We start from the raw sequence: 21,794 nt of genomic DNA, 5'->3' as shown, positions 1-21,794 counted from the left end.
GTTTTAGACTTCTTGAACTGGCAGAGATCAGAAGAAGGGAAAAGAGCGGAATTTCCCAGAATCAACAAACCACACAAAGAAATTTTATTTGCAAAATGGGATTCCCAGCTTAAATAAGTAGAACAGGCGATGGAAGAGGTAGCGATGGCAGCAAACAGTGTCATTGAGTGCATAAATGAAAATCTGCACAAGGCCAATTTGATATCAGAGACTACCCCAGGCTTCCACCGTAAGGCACAACAGCTTCAAACAATGTGGAAATAGACAGCAGAGGAAAAGGCAGAGTCGATTAAATAGGTAAACAGGTTAAACTGGGACACATACTGGCAGTACCTGGTAAAGCCACATAGCCAATGGATGACCCTAAAATGCCTCATAATCTCTGCCGAGAAGATAGTTCCAGCTCTAGCCAACGCCGTATTTGCAGGACAATTAAGAGTTGAAGTCGGCCAACCGATGCTGGACATTTGCAATCTAAAGGATCAAATGCAGGATTTATCATAGATACTATTTAGTTTTGTTTTAGTTCATTTTTACTTAAAATGAGTCAGGCGGTTTAAACCTCCTCATCTATTTTGTAATATTTATTTTTAGATTTCATTAGAGTAGTATTTAAACCCCTCTCATGCATTTAGAGAGGGGTCCATAGTTTTATCAAAAACAATTCTTCAGAACGTGCAGTTTGCCCCCCACTGAGGAGGTTTTTATAAAATGAATGGAACGAGGTTTATTTTTATATGAGTTTGATGTCTGCTATTGAAATGCACTTTTGTACTCTAAGTGGATGTTGAGTGATTTGAAGATAAATCTATATTGTTGCAGCTCATGAGTAGAACTTATTACCAATGGTATTTTTATCTCCTGATACCTTTTACAAAACTATTGTACCCATCAACAATAATGCTACCTTGCAGCTTATACAGAGTTCCAATCCGAACTCCCCGCATCAATACCATTGCTCCCCGAACTATCTTGCAGGTATCCTTCTCGAACACTATTTTTACATCTGCATCATCCATGTTGCTTACAGAAATCAGATTTCTAGCCAATGCAGGAATATGCAGAACACCCGGAAGTGTTCTAAACCTTCCACCTTGCAACTTCAACTTTACTTTTCCGCGACCAACGATTCTATCCTTCCTATCATTCCCTAAGAATACATCACCACCATTGTATTTCTCATACTCGCAGAACCACTCTCTTTGGGGAGTGAAGTGAAAGGATGCACCTGAGTCAATCAACCATGCCTCATGATCTACATGTGTACTTGAACAAGCCAAGTACACATCCCCACCTTCATCAGAGGTGGTTTTCGCCTCTGTAGAAGCAGCATCATCAGATCCCTTTCCTTTGTCAAGAGCTTTAGATTTACAGTCCCTTTTGTAGTGCCCTTCCTTTCCGCATTTCCAGCAAACCACCTTTACAGGTTTTCTTGGAGATTTAGATCTCCCTCTAGATTTATATCTCCCAATCGATGACTTATTTTTTTTTCTATTCTGGGACCGTCCTCGTACATAAAAGGCATCACCATTCTTTCTCTCCATATTTTTCCATCTCATCTCCTCTATCAGCAATGATGAGACTATTTCATCAAACTACAAGGCAGTTGCATTGCTACCTATTGCAATAACCAAACTATCCCACGAATCTGGTAGAGAACACAACAAAATGATGCACTTATCTTCATCTGAAATTTTAATATCAACATATAATAACTGACTTACCATAGTATTAAATGCGTTCAGATGCTCTGTCACATAGTCTCCATCTTTCATCCTCAGGTTATACAGCTTTTTCTGTAGCAACAGTTTATTCAACAGAGACTTAGATTGGTACAAAGTCCCTAACTTGTCCCGCAAATCCTTAACCGTAGCTTCCCCATATATATTCAGCAATACTGAATCTAAGACACACAATCTTATTGTGCTCTTTGCCTTCCGATCCAAATTCTTCCATTCTTCATCGAATACTCCCGTTGGTTTAGTACCTGGATCTACCATGATCCACTAATCTTTATCCACCAACAAATCCTCCATCTTGAGTTTCCTCAACTCAAAACTCTGACCATTAAATTTCTCAATCTCTATCTTTCCATTGCTCTCCATCTTCTTTCACCACCAGAATCGATCTCGCAGATCTCCCATTGAACAGGGTCTACCACAGGCTCGAGCAAAACCCCTTAATGACAAAGGAAACCCCTTGAAGCCAAAACAGCTCCGATACCAAATGTAGGTTTTAACCCCATACAGAAATTACCTACATACGAAGTCTAAAACACAGAAAATAAACAATGCAAGAGCATAACACATATACACAGAGATTTTCCCCTGGATCCAAAAACTAGGACTACTAGCTTGATTTTTCATTATATTCCTTTCAATGTTACAATACATATTTATACATGCTGAAGCATCCAATACCATGGACTGAAAACCATCGCGTCCAAATCCATGCGCGAAAACCATGCACAAAACCATAGGTAGGTTCGCCCAACCTAATATAGAGTCCAAAAACAATTCCCTGGAGCATTGCCCCAAACCGCATAGAAGGGGGCTAACTGCCACCCTCAAACCCCCACGTTGCACAGTCAGCGCGATGAAGGGGGGGCTCCACCCCCCTCTAACCCCCTCGTAAATTATGTTGGCTAGTTGTGATAAGAATATAACACAACCTTGTTCCATTGATCATCTTATTCTTATGCCAAGATCTTCAATTGTCCTAGTTGTTCCCTATCAATATCAACTGTAGAATTTTGTTAAAGCTCCAGATTCTCAACAATTCTATAGCTGGTTATTTTGAAAAGAAAAAGAGGGTTACAAAGAAAATGGGATTAGAACAGGGTAAAAAAAGAAAATCTAGGGTGCCAAGAGTACTTGGTTTTCATCCTAGATTTTCTGTATAAATAAATCCAACAGTGATGGTTTTCATGTTTATACAATTTTATTATTATTATTATTATTATGAGAAAACAAAAGGCTTTTGTGAGTCAAGTTGGAGAGGAAGGAGAATCCTTCCTAACCGCCTTAAAATCAATATTTTCTTGAAGATGTTTAACAAACTCCTCCCTTGTCAATGGTTTATGATAAATTCTTAATCAATGACCATTTACAATGAATGTCACTTTCTCTTCATCAATGGTTCTGATCCTAACTGCACCATTATCAAAGATAATTTCAATATCATAAGGCCCAAACCAATGAGTTGGAAATTTTCCTTGAAAATATTTAAACTTTGAGTCAAAAAGTAATGCCCAATCTCCTGGCTGAAATTTCCTTTATTTTATGAACTTGTCATGCCACCTGGATCTTTGTTGTTGAACTATTTTAGTTCTTTGAATAGCATCCTGTCTCATCTCATTAAGTTCATTCAGTTTCTCCATCCATTTTTTTTGTGCTTCATATAGATCAAGACCCAATTTTACTGTTGTCTTGAAGGTCTTTACGTGGAACTCAATAGCAAATAAAAAAGTTGTGGTGTTTCTCCATGTGGTATAGTATGCCCATAAAGCTTCTGGAAGCTTTTATACCCAATATCTTCTACGTAGATGCACAATATTGGTAAGAATTGCTTGAATTACTTTATTGGTGGATTCCACATATCCATTTGCTTGTGGACGATATGGAGTGGAATTTTGATGTTTGATTTTGTATCCTCCATTACCTTCTCTACCAACTTGGATGTAAATTGAGTACCTTGATCTGTCATAATTTTCCTTGGGACACCAAAATAGATAAAAATATTTCTTGGAAAGAAATGAAACTACAACATTTTCAGTAGCAAAAGGAAGTGCTTTAGCTTCTATCCATTTTGAAGCATAATCACTGCAAACAATAATATACCTTTTTTGTCTTGATGGTGGATTAATTAGACCGATAAAATCCAAAGCCCATTTCTCGAAAATTTCAATGAGTACCTTAGATTGTAGAGGCATTTCATCTAAAGGAACAATTTTTCCCATTCTCTGGCAACTATCACATCTCTCAACATATTCCTTGGCATCCTTAAGAAGAGAAGGCCAATAATATCCTAAGAGAAGGACTTTATAAGCAGTTCTTTTATCAGAAAAATTTCTTCCACATGGGTCGTCATGGCAAGCCTTCAATATCTCTAGTACTTCATCTTCTCTGACACATCAATGAATGATTAAATTAGGACATCTCTTATACAATTCTTCATTTATCCATGAATATGATGCACTAGTTTGAATAACCTTTTTGATACAGGTGGATATTTGTGTCCACCAGCCTATTCCACATAGACCCCCTAGTTAGTTTCATCTGTTTCCTTGTTCATTTCAGCATTTATTATTTTTAGCCGTTTTTTAGGTCTTGAACTTCCGGAGCAGTTTTGACCCCCTAAATGGTGTTTTTCTGGGGACCTGCAATGAAACCTGTAGTACTTGGTGAGACCTTTCCAACAAGGTATCATACATGCCAAATAAAGATAATATTACTAAGTTATGACCTTGGGAAGTTGGTTGCCTAACAAACCCCAACGGGGCCCACAAACTCTTGGTGTTACATCTCCTGGGGTTATGGTTTTGGTTGTTTACGGTTTATCATGTTTTCCAATAATAAATAGGCCATTGAGACTCATTGTAACACAGTTCAGAGGCATGTAGCCACCAAATCTCTTCTTATATATAATCTACCATCACCCGAGCTATCTTATTTCCATTCTGTTTGTAAGCATAGTTTAGTAGTTTTCTATTAATGAAATGAAGTGTTTTTCTGCTCCATCTCTGTGTTTATGATTATATTTGTAAGTTGTTGTGTTCATGTTTAAGTTCGGATCAGTGGTATCAGAGCCTGATTGTATTGGTACAGAAGAAGGATGGAACTTGGAGGCTCTATATTGACTATCGGGTGCTGAACAATATCAATGTCTGAAATAGGTACCCAATCCCGTGAATTGATGACCTTCTGGACCAACTCAAAGGGGCCAAATATTTCAGCAAGATTGACTTGAAGTCGAGTTATCGCCAGGTGCCTATCGAACTTTCCAATGTGTGGAAGATTGCCTTCAAATCCAAGGAGGGCCTTTTCGAATGGTTGGTCATGCCATTCAAATTGATGAACGCCCTTGCAACCTTCATAATACTGATGGACGACATCTTGCGACCCTTCACCAATGCATTCGTGGTGGTGTATTTAAATGACATCTTGGTCTTCAGCTAGAGTTAGGAAGAGAACCTCCACCATATTTGACAGTCCTTCAAACCCTGTGACAACACAAGTTGTGTGCTAACTTGGAGAAATGCACCTTTGGCCTGTCCCAAGTTCAATATCTGGGATACATCATTGATGAGTAGAGTGTACAAGTGGACCCATCCAAGATACAAGTCATTCGGGATTGGCCAGCCCCAACCACTCTAACAGAGCTTCGCAGCATTTTGGGTCTTGTTAATTTCTACTATAGGTTCGTGTTGGAGGTTGTCTCATATCACTTGGCCTTTAAGTCAAGTCACAAAGGGCAGAGCGAAAGCAAAGTCTTTTTGGTCGAAAACCCAAAAAAACATGTTCTCTGAGTTGAAGAATCACCTTTGTTGTGCACTAATGCTCACATTACCAGACCTGCAACAACCATTTGAGATTGAGACAGATGCCCCTGACTATGATATTGGTGTGGTTCTTACTTAGCATGGGCATCCAGTGACTTACCATAGTGAGACACTTTCAAACACAATTCAAAAGTACCTAACTTAAGACAAAGAAACGTATTCCATTGTGTAGGCCTGCCGTCACTTGAAGCATTACACTCTGGGGAAGCAAACGGTCATCCACAGACCACCAACCTCTACAGTTCATACAGGCAAAAAGGAAGTTGCAGAACGATCGCCATCAGAAATGGTCCACCTATCTACAATAGTTTCGTTTGAACATTAAGTATAATAATGGTATCAACACCAATAATGTCGTTGATTGCCTCAGCCGACCACTAGTCATGGCACTGATCACTGTGCTCAACTCCTATGGGCATGAGACATCGGGGTGGCTACATCTTTACAAGAGTGATCAAGAATTCGATAGCATATACCAAACACTCCTGGAAGGGAAGCAAGTTCAAAATTTTCACCTTCAGGATGCACTGTTATGCCACTTGGGACATATCTAAGTTCCTTCAATTAAGTGTGCCAAGATGATTTGGGAGGCGCACTATAGTTAGGTCGCTAGACATTTCAGAGTAGAGAAAACAGTGTCGATATTGCAGAAGTATTTTTATTGGCCAAAACTTCGTAAGGATGTTGGGAAGTACATTAGATCATGCACCACCTGGGCCATTGCCAAAGAAACCATCAAGAAGCAAGGTCTGTATACTCCTCTACCTACTCCTAGCCGACCTTGGGAACCTGTCTCCACAGATTACCTATCGGGCATTCCTTCTACTAAGCATGGCAATGATTGTGTTTTCATGGTCATCAATAGATTCTCTAAGATGGCCATCATGGTGGCATAGAAGAAGAGTATCACAGTAGAGGCCACTGCTAAGCTCTTAGTTGATCAAGTGTGGGTACACTTTGGGATCCCATAGTCCATTGTCTCAAATCAAGATAGTAGATTCCTGAGTGCATTTTGGTAAAGTCTCTGGTCGATGTTGGATACAAAACTTACTATGTCCATGGCTTTCCATCCCCAAAAAAATGGCTAAACAGAGGTTGTCAACAAGATGATCGTACACATCCTACGCATGTACAAATTGAAGCATCCACACAAGTGGGATGAAAGTCTCCCCTATGTCCAACACAGCCACAACAGATCTCTCCACAAATCAACAGGCCATATCCCCTTTCAGGTAGGGCTTGGATTTCAACCATTATGCCCCATTGATGTAGCCATACCATTTACAGCCACTCAGGTAGATTCGGCTCATGTTGAGTCTAAATCTGAAAGGGCTAACAGCTTCATTGAGCACATTCAACACGTCCACCAATAGGTCCATGATATATCAGACAGAGCCAATGATAAGTACAAGTAGTGCCATGATCAGCATCGAGTGTCGCACAAGTTCCAAGTGGGCGACAAAGTTTTTCTACATTTGCAGAAGGAGCGCCTTACTAGACCCCACAGAAAGCTTAGCCCACTCTGATATGAGCCATACACCATCAACAAGGCCATCGATGATAATGCCTTCAAGTTGAGTATCCAACAGTTCCTTGGTCTTCACCGAATGTTCAATGTAGATCACCTTCGTCCATACTTTCCACCATTATTGGACACATCTAACATTGCAAAACAACTCACACCAACAGAGCTCAACCCGAACTGCATGGAACATGCCACAACTGATCAGATCATTGAACACATAGATCAAGAACACTTGCCAACAGAGGATATCGTTATATCAAGCTATCAAAGTAGGCCAACTCCTTCACCAAGGAAAATGGTTCACAAGGGACTAGGTTCAACAGAAATTTCCTCACCTCATAGAGGCTCTACAGGCAATTGGAACCATTGCTTCCTAAGGGGGTAGGAATGATCTAGGTGGATATTGGTGGAAACCCACCTATTCCACCTAGACCCCCCAGTCAGTTTCATCTTTTTCCTCGTTCATTTCATCATTTACTATTTTTAGCATTTTTTTAGGTTCTGAACTTCCTGAGCAGTTTTGACCCTTTAAATTGTGTTTTTTTGGGGTCCGTGGCAAACCCGTTTCCATAGGTAGGGGACTATCGCAAAAGCTATAGTACTTGGTGAAACCTTTCCAACAAGGTATCATACATGCCAAACAAAGATAATATGACCAAGTTACTACCCCAAGAAGTTGGTTGCCCAACTAACCCCAATGGGACCCACAAAATCTTGGTGTTACATCTCATGGGGTTATGGTTTTGGTTGTTTAGGGTTTTCTCATGTTTTCCAATAATAGATCGTCCCTTAATCCTCATTCTTACACAATTCAGAGTCATGTAGCTGCCACATCTCTTCTCAGAGATAAGCTACCATCGCTAGAGATATCTTATTTCCATTATGTTTGTAAGCATAGTTCAATAGTTTTCTATTAATGAACTGAAGTGATTTTCTATTACATCTCTGTGTTTATGATTATATATATATATATATATATAAGTTGTTGCATTCCTGTTTAAGTTCGGATCAGTGGTATCATAGCCTGATTGTTACTATTGGTACATAAGAAGGATGGGACCAGGAGGCTCTATATTGACTATTGGGAGTTGAAAAAGATCACTGTCTAGAATAAGTACCCAATCCCTGCGGATTGATGACCTTCTGGACCAGCTCAAAGGGTCAAATATTTCAGCAATATTTACTTGGAGTCATGTTATCACCAGGTGCCTATCGAACCCTTTGATGTGTGGAAGACTGACTTCAAATCCAAGGAGGGACTTTTTGAATGGTTGGTCATGTCGTTCGGATTGAAAAATTCCACTGCAACATTCATTAGACTGATGGATGACATCTTGCGACCCTTAACTAGTGCATTCATGGTGGTGTATTTAGATGACATCTTGATCTTCAACTAGAGTTGGGAAGAGCACCTCCACCATATTCGAGAGGTTGTTCAAACCCTACGACAACACAAGTTGTGTTCTAACTTGGAGAAATGCACCTTTGGCCTGACCCAGGTTCAATATCTGGGATACATCATTGATGAGCAAGGTGTACATGTGGACCCATCCAAGATACAAGTCATTCGGTATTGGCCAACCCCAACCACTCTAATAGAGCTCTGTATCTTTTTGGGTCTTGCCAATTTCTACCATAGGTTCGTGTTGGGGTTCTCTCATATCACTTGGCCTTTAAGTCAAGTCACCGAGGATGGAGCGCAAGAAAAAAAAAATTGGTCGGAAACCCAACAAAAAGCGTTCTCCAAGTTGAAGAATTTCCTTTCTTCTACACTAGTGCTCACATTACCAGACCTACAACAACCATTTGAGATTGAGATATATGCCTCCAACTATGTTATTGGTGCGGTTCTTATTCAGCATCCAGTGGCTTACCACAATGAGACACTTTTAGACACAGCCCAAAAGTACCCCACTTATGACAAAGAAATGTATTTCATTGTGCAAGCCTACAGTCAATTGAAGCATTACATTTTGGGGAAGGAAACAGTCATCCACATAGACCACCGACATCTATAGTTCCTACAGACACAAGGGAAGTTGCGGAATGATCGCCATCAGAAATGGTCCACCTCTCTGCAACAGTTCCATTTGAACATTAAATATAAGAAGGGCAGCAACAACAATAATGTTGTTGATTGCCTCAACTGACCACCAGTCATGGCATTGATCACTGTGCTCAACTCCTATGAGCACGAGACATTGGGGTGGCCACATCTTTACAAGAGCGATCCAGAATTAGGCAACATATACGAGACACTCCTGGAATGGAAGAAAGTTCCAAATTTTCACCTTCAAGATGCATTGTTATGCCACCTGGGACACATTTGTGTTCCTTCAATTGAGCATGCCAAGATGATTTGGGAGGCACACTACAGTCATGTTGCTGGACATTTCGGAGTAGAAAAAATAGTGGCAGTATTGCATAAGTACTTTTATTCACCAAAACTTTGTCAGGATGTTGGGAAGTACATTAGATCCTGCACCACCTGCACCATTGCCAAACCCACCATCAATAAGCAAAGTCTATATACTCCTCTACCTAATCCTATTCGGCCATCGGAATCTGTCTTCATGGATTACATATTGAGCCTTCCTTCTACTAAGCACGAAAATGATTGTGTTTTCGTGGTTATTCACAGATTCTCTAAGATGGCAATCATGGCGGCCTGCAAGAAGAGTATCACAGTAGATGCCACTACTAAGATCTTTATTGACCAAGTGTGGGTACACTTTGGGATCCCATAGCCCATTGTCGCAGATTGCGATAGCAGATTCCTGAGTGAATTTTGGTCAAGTCTCTGGTCAATGTTGGATACAAAACTTACTAAGTCCATAACCTTCCATACCCAAACTGATGGCCAAACATAGGTTGTCAATAGGATGATCATACACATTTTGTGCATGTACAACTCAAAGCATCCATGCACATGTGATGAAAGTCTCCCATATGTCAAACACAGCTATAACAGAGCTCTCCAGAGATCAACAGGCCACAACCCCTTTCAGGTAGGGCTAGGATTTCATCCATTATCCACCGTTGATGTAGCCATACCATTTGCAGCCACTCAGGTAGATTCAACTCACGTTCAGTCCTAAGTTGAAAGGGCTAACAACTTCATTGAGTGCATTCAAGACATCCGCCAACAGGTCCATGAGATATTGGACAGAGCCAATGCTAAGTACAAGAAGTGCCATGATCAACATCGAGTGTCGCACAAGTTCTGGGTGGGTGAAAATTTTTGCTACATTTGTAGAAGGAGCACCTTGTTGGACCCCACCGCAAGCTTTGCGTGCTCCAATATGGACCATACACCATCACCATGGATGTCAGTGATAATTCCTTTGAGCTCAGCATCCCACCATTCCTAGGTCTGCACCCAGTGTTCAGTGTAGATCGCCTTCGGCCATACTTTCCACCATTGTTGGACACATTTGACATTACATAATAGCTCACGCCAATAGAGCTCAACCCGGACTGCATGGAATAGGCCACAACTGATCATATTATGGGCACAGAGATCAAGAACACTTGCCCACAAAGGATAAAGTTATATCGAGTTGTTAAACCAGGCCAACTCCTTCACGAGGGAAAATGGTTCACCAGGGACAAAGTTCAATTCAAATTTCCTCTCACCTCATGGAGGTTCTACATGCAATGGGGACCATTGATTCCTAATGGGGGAGGAATGATCCAAGTGGATATTTGTGGACACCTCCCTATTCCACAGAGACCCCCCATTCAATTTCATTTGTTGCCTTGTTCATTTCAACATTTACAATTTTTAGTAGTTTTTTGGGTCCTGAATTTCTAGAGCAATTTTGACATCCTAAACGGTGTTCTTTGGGTTTCATGGTATACCCATGGCCATAGGCAAGGACCTATGGTGAAACCTGTAGTACTCATCGAGACCTTTCCAACAAGGTAGCATAAGCGCCAAACAGAGATAATATGACCAAGTTATGACCCCAGGAAGTTGGTTGCCCAACTAAACCCAACGGGGCCCACAAACTCTTGGTGTTACATCTCTTGGGGTTAGGATTTTGGTTGTTTCGGGTTTTTTCATGTTTTCCAATAATAAATATGACCTTGTGCCTCATTTTAACATAGCTTAGATGCATGTAGCCTCGACATCTCTTCTTAGAGATAAGTTACCATCACTCGAGCTATCTTATTTCCATTCTATTTGTAAGCATAGTTCAAAAGTTTTCTATTAATGAAATGAATTATTTTTCTGCTGCATCTCTATGTTTATGATTATATCTGCAACTTGTTGTGTTCCTATTTAAGTTTGGATCAGTGGTATTATAGCCTGATTGTATTGGTACAGAAGAAGGATGGGACCTGGAGGCTCTGTATTGACTATCAGGTGTTGAACAAGATCATTATTTGGAATGGGTACCTAATCCTGCAGATTGATGACCTTCTGGACCAGCTCAAAGGGCCCAAATATTTCAGCAAGATTGACTTGAATTCATGTTATCACCAGGTTCCTATCAAACCCTCTGATGTGTGGAAGACTGCCTTCAAATCCAAGGAGGGCCTTTTTGAATGGTTGGGCATGCCATTCAGATTGGCGAACACCCCCACAACCTTCATAAGACTGATGGATGACATCTTGCGACCCTTCACTAATGCATTCATGGTGGTGTATTTAGATGACATTTTTATCTTTAGCCAGAGTTGAGAAGAGCACCTCCACCATATTCGACAAGTCCTTCAAACCCTGCGACAACACAAGCTCTGTGCTAGCTTGGAGAAATGCACCTTTGGCCTGACCCAAGTTCAATATCTAGGATACGTCATTGATGAGTAGGGTGTACATGTGGACCCATCCAAGATAAAATTAATTCGGGATTGGCCAGCCCCAACCACTCTAACAGAGCTCCACATCTTTTTGGGTCTTGCCAATTTCTACCATAGGTTCGTGTTGGGGTTCTCTCATATCACTTGGCCTTTAAGTCGAGACACCAAGGGCGAAGCGAAAGAAAAAAAAAATTGGTCGAAAACCCAACAAAAAGTGTTATATGAGTTAAATAATTGCCTCTATTCTACACCAATGCCCACATTACCAGACCCGCGACAACCATTTGAGATTGAGACAGATACCTTCGACTATGCTATTGGTACAGTTCTTACTCAGCATGGCATCTAGTGGCTTACCACAGTGAGACACTTTAAAACACAATCCAAAAGTACCCCACTTACGAAAAAAAAAATGTATTTCATTATGCAGGCCTATTGTCAATGGGAGCATTACAATCTGGGGAAGGAAACGGTCCTCCACATAGACCACCGACCTCTACAGTTCATACAGACACAAGGGAAGTTCTAGAATGATCACCATTAGAAATGGTCCACCTATCTACAACAAATCCATTTGAACATTAAGTATAAGAAGGGAAGTAGCACCAATAATGTCGTCAATTGCCTCAGCCGACCACTGGTCATGGCATTGATCACTATGCTCGACTCCTATGGGCACGAGACATCGGGGTGGCCTCATCTTTACAAGAGCGACCCAGAATTTGGCAGCATATACCAGAAACTCCTAGAAGGGAAGAAAGATCCAAATTTTCACCTTCATGATGCACTGTTATGCCACCTGGGACACATATTTGTTCCTTCAATTGAGCATGACAAGATGATTTGGGAGGCATACTACAGTCGATTCGATTGACATTTCGGAGTAGAGAAAATAGTCGCGATATTGCAGAAGTATTTTTATTAGTCGAAACTTCGTCAAGATGTTTAGAAGTACATTAGATCCTACACCGCCTGTGCCATTTTCAAACCAACCATCAAGAAGCAAGGTCTATATACTCCTCCACCTACTCTTAGCTAGCCTTGGGAATCTGTCTCCATGGATTAAATGTCAGACCTTCCTTATCACGGCAATGATTGTGTTTTCGTGGTCGTCGACAGATTCTCTAATATGGCCATCATGGTAGCCTGCAAGAAGAGTATCACAGTAGAGACCACTGCTAAGCTCTTCGGTTACCGATGTTGGCATTATGATTCAAGTGTTGTCCTTGATGGCAACTCACTCAGAGGTTGGTACAGGTGATGGCAACTTAATCAGAAGACAGATCTTAGTACAGCATGCCAAGGAAGTTCATATACGCAGGTTCGTTAAGCCCAAGTCGCGTGTACACGCAAGTTGGATTCAGAAAAAGCGCGTGTATGTGGAAAAGTACCTTTGGTCCATGGTGGTTAGTCCTTGGAAGTTGTGCCTATGATTTCGGACCATTGTGTCTCGACGGGCGTGTCGATCCCTAGTTTTGAAGTTGATGGTATTGTGTTACTATGGTTTTGGCTCTTGGTATTGAGCAAGGCCTAAGGCTATATAAGGAGAAGAAGATCATTAGGCAAAAATCATCTTTCGACAAGGCTTGAATATCTAAGAGAGAAAGAGATCTGATATGCAGGGTCTGGGTTGCTTGATATGAGCTAAGGAGAAATCACATCGGTGGATGGAAGACTAGATCTAAGGATAAATCGGGATCTAATGGTTTGAAATGCACTATTATGATATGGTTGATTATGCGTATTTCTAGATCTGCATACTGTCGCAATATTATGTTCTGGATCTAACTGATGTCTGGTACAGCTGCAAGTTGAGAGAATCTATTTTTAGATCTGTACGCAGGTTGGCTTAGGTAAAAGCGCGTGTATACGTGGGTTTCGCTCATTGAAGTAGCGTATATCTCTTAAAGCTTGATTTTTGGGTTTGCAGTTGGATCTGACTGTTATTACAGAGTTCTGTAGACTGCTCTGTGTTCTGGTATCTGGTGATTGACAGGGTTCAGTGGTTCAGTGATTCAAAGTTTGATAATACTAGTATTGGTTGTTTTATGCTTCAATGATCTATTGAATGAATTGGGGTCTACAGATTGTAATGTTGTGCTTCAGGAATATCCAGTCTGAGAATGTATGAAAGGTGGTACCTGAAGGAAAGAAGATTGTAGGTCAGCACCTACGTACTAGTATCTTGGCTAGTACAAGAGCAAAGGGGGTTGGAGCTCCCTTCCAAGGAAGTTTGGAGAACGAGAGAAGGTTGTAGCCTTCTGCAGGTTGTAGCCTGCGTACTGGTATAAGGCTGCACCAGTACAAAAGATTGTAAACTGAAGTTTCATATTAAAGAAAGATAGAGACAAATTGCAGCAGGTGGCTTTCACCCACATTGGGTTTCCACCTTACATCTTGGTGTTCATGTGTGTGGCTTTTGATCTGTTCTGTTATACTGCACCTGTTTACTGTTAATGTGGTGAATAATGTCCTGATGAACTTAACTGAAGAATAAGCTAACTAAATTATGAGTTTTCTTCTTATACGCTGTTTTATTTAGTCACAGTAGCGTGTACACGCTGGTTCACCTAACTGAAGTAGCGTATATGTTTCTGAGCATTGAAAAAGTTTGATTGATCTGATAATACTGATTCACCCCCCCTCTCAGTATTATTTCCAACAATTGGTATCAGAGCAGGTCCTTCAGAGAAGCTTGATCGCTTGAAGGTAGATCATTCATCATGAGCAACTACGAGAAAGAAGCATCAATCAGGCCACCGATTTTTGATGGGACAAATTTCAATTATTGGAAGGTAAGAGTTACTGCATATCTTCAATCTCTTGGTACAGAAGTTTGGAACATTGTAGAAACAGGCTATGCTTTTCCTTCAGCTACTCCTACAGATCCAGCTGAGAAAAAGCAGTATGAAACAAATGCAAAAGCAGTCAGTACTCTATTAGGAAGTATATCCCAAACAGAATTCATGAAGGTCATGCACTTCAAATCAGCAAAAGAGATATGGGACAAAATGATCACTAGCTATGAAGGAGATGAACAGGTAAAGCAAGCTAAACTTCAAACTCTCAGGATTCAATATGAGACTCTCAAGATGTATAATGATGAAAGTGTGGCTAATTATTTTCTTCGGGTAGATGAGATTGTTAATTGCATGAAAAATTTGGGTGAAGAAATAAAAGAAACTATAGTAGTTCAAAAGATTCTAAGATCATTATCCCCCAAGTTTGAATCTAAAGTATCTGCAATAGAAGAAAAAGAAAATCTCCGTGTTCTCACTATGTCTCAGCTACATGGAATTCTAACTGCTTATGAAATGAGAAAGGGAGGTCCATCTGACAGAAGGGAAGCTGCTTTTAAGGCATCAGGAAAAGAAGATTACTATGAAGCAAGCCATGTTCCAGAAGAAGAGGAAGAAGAATCAAATTTTGTCAGAAATCTTCAAAGGGGTTCTGGAAGGTTCAGAGGTAAGCTACCTTTCAAATGCTTTGCTTGTGGAAGAGTAGGTCATTATGCTGCAAAATGTCCTTATAAGGATAAAGGAAAAGAACCTGCTAGATGGAACAAGAAACAAAGTGCAAATAAGAAAAGCTACTACACCCATGAAGATAGTGATGGCTTATCAAACAGTGATGAAGATGAACAAGGTAATAAATATAAGCTGTTAATGGCATTTGAAGATGATGATTATGAGGATGCTGTAGATGTGGATAATCTCTATAATGAAATTACTAGACTCAAGAGATGCATAGAAGAAAAGAGTGTGATCATTGATACTTTGCAATTTCAAATTGATGAAAAGGAAAAACATCTTGAAAAACTAGAAGGTGAAATTGTTGGTCTCAGAAAAGAAATTGAGAAAACAAAAGCTATTAATCTTAAGTTTGTCAAAGGATCTAAAACTTTGGATGAGATTATCAATGTGCAGCGGTCTCCTCTAAACAAGACAGGTTTGGGCTATAATGGAGAAACCTCTCAAGCATCCACCTCAAAAAGTTATCTTGATGCAGCAAGAAGAAATGAGCAGAAGAACAATGAAGATAATCAGGTAAAGCAGGGACGAATTACAAACAGAAACTATCAGGGACAATCCTTCTTAAGGGTGAACAAAAGCTACAACCAACCACAGGTAAAATCTTCTCAGTTTGGCTCAAGAATAGATGAAAATAGAAATTACAATCAGTTGGCTGGTAGATTCAATAACCGCAGAAGCTTCTTCAATGGACAATGCTTTTCTTGCCATAACTTTGGTCACAAAGCAGCTCAATGTGTTGCATATAAAACAATCATGACTAGGGAAGCTCAAAAACAAAGAAGTATGACAGGGATTACAAAGAGGACCTATAACAACTTTTCGGTTCTTGAAAATGAAGTTGAATGTTCTATTTGCAATAATTTTGGTCATAAAGACTCTGAATGCAGGAGCAGGTTTCAGGAGAAAAAGGAACAAGCCACGAGCACCAAAAAATGGAGAATAAAGGAACCTCAGACAGAAAGATGTGGGATAGCTTTTTATGCAGAAGGACAGGAAAATCTATGGTACATTGACAGTGGATGTTCGAAACATATGACAGGTGATAAAGAAAAACTTGAATCTTATTCTACTTTAGAAAAGGGAAAGAAAGTTTCTTTTGGAAATGATACTCCTGCAACTATAAAAGGAAAAGGTATTGCTCCTTTGAAAGAAAAGGTCAAGGCTGGAAATGTTTTGTATGTTGATGGATTGAAGCATAATCTACTAAGTGTCAGCCAGATGTGTGATCAAAAAACCGAGGTTATTTTCAGATCGAATGGATGTCTTGTTCGTGATCTTGATACAGGTAAAACAGTTCTCAAAGGCAAAAGAACTCCAAATAATCTGTACATATTTGAAGAAGGACAACAACAATGCTATCTTAGCAAGGATGAAGAGCACTGGTTATGGCATCGAAGGTTGGGACATCTAAGCTTCTCACAAATAAGGAAAGCATGCAAATATCAGGCAGTTCGCGATCTTCCAGATATCAAAATTCCAGACAACACCATATGCAAATCTTGTCAGTTTGGAAAGCAAACCAGAACTAACTTTCCAGAGAAGGAAGGATCAGCTAGCTTGCCTCTTGAGCTAGTCCATACAGATGTATGTGGTCCATTTAGGAAAAGGACACCTCGAGGAGAAGAATATCTGATATTATTCATTGATGATTTCTCAAGGTTTGTTTGGTTAGGGCTTATGAAGCACAAAGATGAAGCATTCGAAAAATTCAAATCCTTCAAAGCATTGGCTGAAAATGAATCAGGACACAAAATTAAGTGCCTCAGATCTGACAGAGGTGGGGAGTTCACATCAAATGAATTTTTCGATTTCTGCGATGAACATGGGATAAGAAGAGAATTCTCTACAGCTAGAACTCCTCAGCAAAATGGGGTTGTGGAAAGAATGAACAGAACTATCCAACAAATGGCTCGTGCTATGCTCGATGAATCAGGTACTCCTGCAACCTTCTGGGGTGAAGCTGCACATGCTGCTGTTATTATTCTTAACAAAACAAATGTCCGAGTAAACAGCACTCAAACACCTCATGAGCTTTGGAGTGGTAAAACTCCTTCCGTGAAGCATTTCAAAATCTTTGGGAGCAAATGTTATATTAAGAATACTGATGAGCAACTTGGCAAACTTGAACCTAGAGCAGATGAGGGCATTCTTCTTGGTTATTCTCCACATAGCAAAGCATACAAGTGCTACAATAAAAGACTTGGCAGAATTGTTGACAGTATTGATATAGTGGTTGATGAGAAGGGATATATTCCTAGGCAAGTTCATCATGAAGACATTGAAGAAGATGAAGGTTACTCTCAAAGGCGAAATGATGAAGAAGAAGAACCTCAAGAAGAAGAAGAATCTCAAGAAGAACCAGAGGAGCAGACAAGAATAGAAGAGAAGACTCCATCCAGATATGTTCAAAAGAATCATCCAGAAACTCAGATTGTGGGGCAGAAAGAAGCAGGAGTACAAACAAGAAGGACACTTGCAGAAGCTTCAAGCTACTTGGCACTACTCTCCTCCACTGAACCACAAAATGTGAAAGAGGCATGCAAAGATGAATGTTGGGTCAAAGCAATGGATGAAGAACTTGAGCAAATCGAAAACAACAACACTTGGGAATTAGTTCCTAGACCAAAAGATAAGAATGTAATAGGAACAAAATGGGTCTTCAAGAATAAATTAAATGAAAATGGAGAAGTAATTAGAAACAAGGCCAGACTTGTTTGTAAAGGGTATGCACAACAAGAAGGAATAGATTTTGAAGAGACCTTTGCTCCTGTGGCAAGACTTGAGGCCATCCGAATGTTCCTTGCTCTCTCAAGCTTTCAAAACTTCAAGGTATTTCAAATGGACGTGAAATCAGCCTTCCTGAATGGAGACTTAGAAGAAGAAGTATATATTGAGCAGCCAGATGGTTTCATTCTTGGGAATGATCCAAACCTTGTATGCAGATTGAAAAAGGCACTCTATGGACTCAAACAAGCTCCAAGGGCTTGGTACTATCGGTTGGACAAATATCTTCACCAACAAGGCTTTTCAAAAGGATCAGCAGATAGCAATCTCTATATAAAAGTTGAAAATAACAAATTGCTAATTCTTGTTGTTTATGTAGATGATATTATTTTTGGCAGCAATGAAGAGACTATGAGTCAAAACTTTGCCTTGGTTATGCAGAAAGAATTCGAAATGTCACTTCTTGGAGAATTGACATATTTTCTTGGATTGCAAATCCAACAAAATGAAGGAGGTATCTTCTTGTCTCAAACCAAATACCTCAAGCAGATCTTGAAGAAGTATGGCATGGAAGAGTCAAAGCCAGTATGTACACCCATGGTTACAAGATGCAGCCTCAGTGCAAATGATGAATCAGCAGCAGTTCACCAACCCACTTATAGATCCATGATTGGGAGTTTGCTTTATTTGACAGGTACTCGACCAGATATTACACATGCAGTAGGAATGGTTGGAAGATTTCAAGCCAACCCAAAGGAAACTCATCTTCAGGCAGTCAAAAGAATCTTCAAATATCTTCAAGGGACCCAAAACTATGGCTTATGGTATCCTAGAAATACAGATCTCACTCTTCATGCTTACACAGATGCAGATTGGGCTGGAAGTGTGGATGATAGGAAAAGCACAAGTGGTGGTGCTTTCTTCATGGGTTCCAGATTAGAATCTTGGTTCAGCAAAAAACAGAGTTCGATTGCCTTATCTACAGCTGAAGCAGAATATGTGGCTGCAGCATCTTGTTGCACACAACTTCTTTGGATGATGCAGACCTTGCAGGACTTTCAAATCACTTGCACTCCACCCGTCTCTATCTTATGTGATAATACAAGTGCAATCAGCATTTCAAAGAATCCAGTCATGCACTCAAAGACCAAGCACATACCAATCAAGTACCATTTTCTTCGGGAACAAGTGCTTGAGCAGAAGGTCAAGTTGGAGTATGTTCCTTCTAAGGAACAAGTTGCTGATATTCTCACAAAACCACTGCCCAGGGAAACTTTTGAATATCTCAGACAAAAGCTGGGAGTAGTTGATGCTTCATCCTGCTGTTGAAGCTTGTCTGTTCTACAGAAAAGTTGGTATACGCAAGTTACGAAAGGTATATACGCGTATACACGCGGATTTATGCTGGGAAAGTCGCGTGTATGGTGTACGCATGTTGCAGAGATTATATCCGCGTCCATACGCCGTTTCAGGCAGGCGGAATCGCGTATATGAAGTTCTGAACAGCAAGGGCAAACTCTGGAGTTCTGAACAGCAATGGGTATGTCAGAATTCTTCAGGCACGGTTTCAGGAGGTGCAGCAGGCACAGGTTCAGGGGGAGCAGCTTAAAAGTCTCATAAAGTATTGTTGGCATTCAGATGTTTTGGTTGTTGATTTCAGGAAAAGGAGCTCGGAAAGAAATCCTGGTTGCTGATCTAAAAGGATGTTTATCATATGCTGCTGGTGACTTTCATAAGTCTTGGTCTAGATCTGTTGTCTCTATGTCATGTATCTCTCTTGTCATATCTCTTTTATGGTGTCAAGGTCATGTAACGGCCTATGTTGGTTTCCCCACTATGCCTGGGATGAATGCTGTAATATAATTGGTTGTTTCTGATATGTCCCCTCTTGGTAGGGAGTATGGATGTATGTATTGAGTCTTTTGGTGATAGGAAGGTCCCTTATGGTGTATAAAGTCTTGGTTCTTGTTGAAGAACATCTTTTGCAGATCTGGCCTACTGTCAGGGGGAGCATGAGTCAGCACAGCCAAGCAGAGGTATCAGCATGTCCTCAGGGGGAGCACAGCCCTTTGCCCTTGATGTCAAAGGGGGAGAGTGACTTGGTGTGGTGGTTGCCATCAAGTCCAAAGGGGGAGATTGTTGGCATTATGATTCAAGTGTTGTCCTTGATGGCAACTCACTCAGAGGTTGGTACAGGTGATGGCAACTTAATCAGAAGACAGATCTTAGTACAGCATGCCAAGGAAGTTCATATACGCAGGTTCGTTAAGCCCAAGTCGCGTGTACACGCAAGTTGGATTCAGAAAAAGCGCGTGTATGTGGAAAAGTACCTTTGGTCCATGGTGGTTAGTCCTTGGAAGTTGTGCCTATGATTTCGGACCATTGTGTCTCGACGGGCGTGTCGATCCCTAGTTTTGAAGTTGATGGTATTGTGTTACTATGGTTTTGGCTCTTGGTATTGAGCAAGGCCTAAGGCTATATAAGGAGAAGAAGATCATTAGGCAAAAATCATCTTTCGACAAGGCTTGAATATCTAAGAGAGAAAGAGATCTGATATGCAGGGTCTGGGTTGCTTGATATGAGCTAAGGAGAAATCACATCGGTGGATGGAAGACTAGATCTAAGGATAAATCGGGATCTAATGGTTTGAAATGCACTATTATGATATGGTTGATTATGCGTATTTCTAGATCTGCATACTGTCGCAATATTATGTTCTGGATCTAACTGATGTCTGGTACAGCTGCAAGTTGAGAGAATCTATTTTTAGATCTGTACGCAGGTTGGCTTAGGTAAAAGCGCGTGTATATGCGGGTTTCGCTCATTGAAGTAGCGTATATCTCTTAAAGCTTGATTTTTGGGTTTGCAGTTGGATCTGACTGTTATTACAGAGTTCTGTAGACTGCTCTGTGTTCTGGTATCTGGTGATTGACAGGGTTCAGTGGTTCAGTGATTCAAAGTTTGATAATACTAGTATTGGTTGTTTTATGCTTCAATGATCTGTTGAATGAATTGGGGTCTACAGATTGTAATGTTGTGCTTCAGGAATATCCAGTCTGAAAATGTATGAAAGGTGGTACCTGAAGGAAAGAAGATTGTAGGTCAGCACCTACGTACTAGTATCTTGGCTAGTACAAGAGCAAAGGGGGTTGGAGCTCCCTTCCAAGGAAGTTTGGAGAACGAGAGAAGGTTGTAGCCTTCTGTAGGTTGTAGCCTGCGTACTGGTATAAGGCTGCACCAGTACAAAAGATTGTAAACTGAAGTTTCATATTAAAGAAAGATAGAGACAAATTGCAGCAGGTGGTTTTCACCCACATTGGGTTTCCACCTTACATCTTGGTGTTCATGTGTGTGGCTTTTGATCTGTTCTGTTATACTGCACCTGTTTACTGTTAATGTGGTGAATAATGTCCTGATGAACTTAACTGAAGAATAAGCTAACTAAATTATGAGTTTTCTTCTTATACGCTGTTTTATTTAGTCACAGTAGCGTGTACACGCTGGTTCACCTAACTGAAGTAGCGTATATGTTTCTGAGCATTGAAAAAGTTTGATTGATCTGATAATACTGATTCACCCCCCCTCTCAGTATTATTTCCAACAACCGAGTGTGGGTACACTTTGGGATCCCACAGCCCATTGTCTC

The sequence above is a fragment of the Pinus tabuliformis genome, chromosome 6, assembly GCF_031772625.1.
Source record: "Pinus tabuliformis cultivar Carrire ecotype Pingquan chromosome 6, CPIR1, whole genome shotgun sequence".
NCBI lineage: Eukaryota > Viridiplantae > Streptophyta > Pinopsida > Pinales > Pinaceae > Pinus > Pinus tabuliformis.
Note: the sequence above shows the minus strand (reverse complement) of the source record.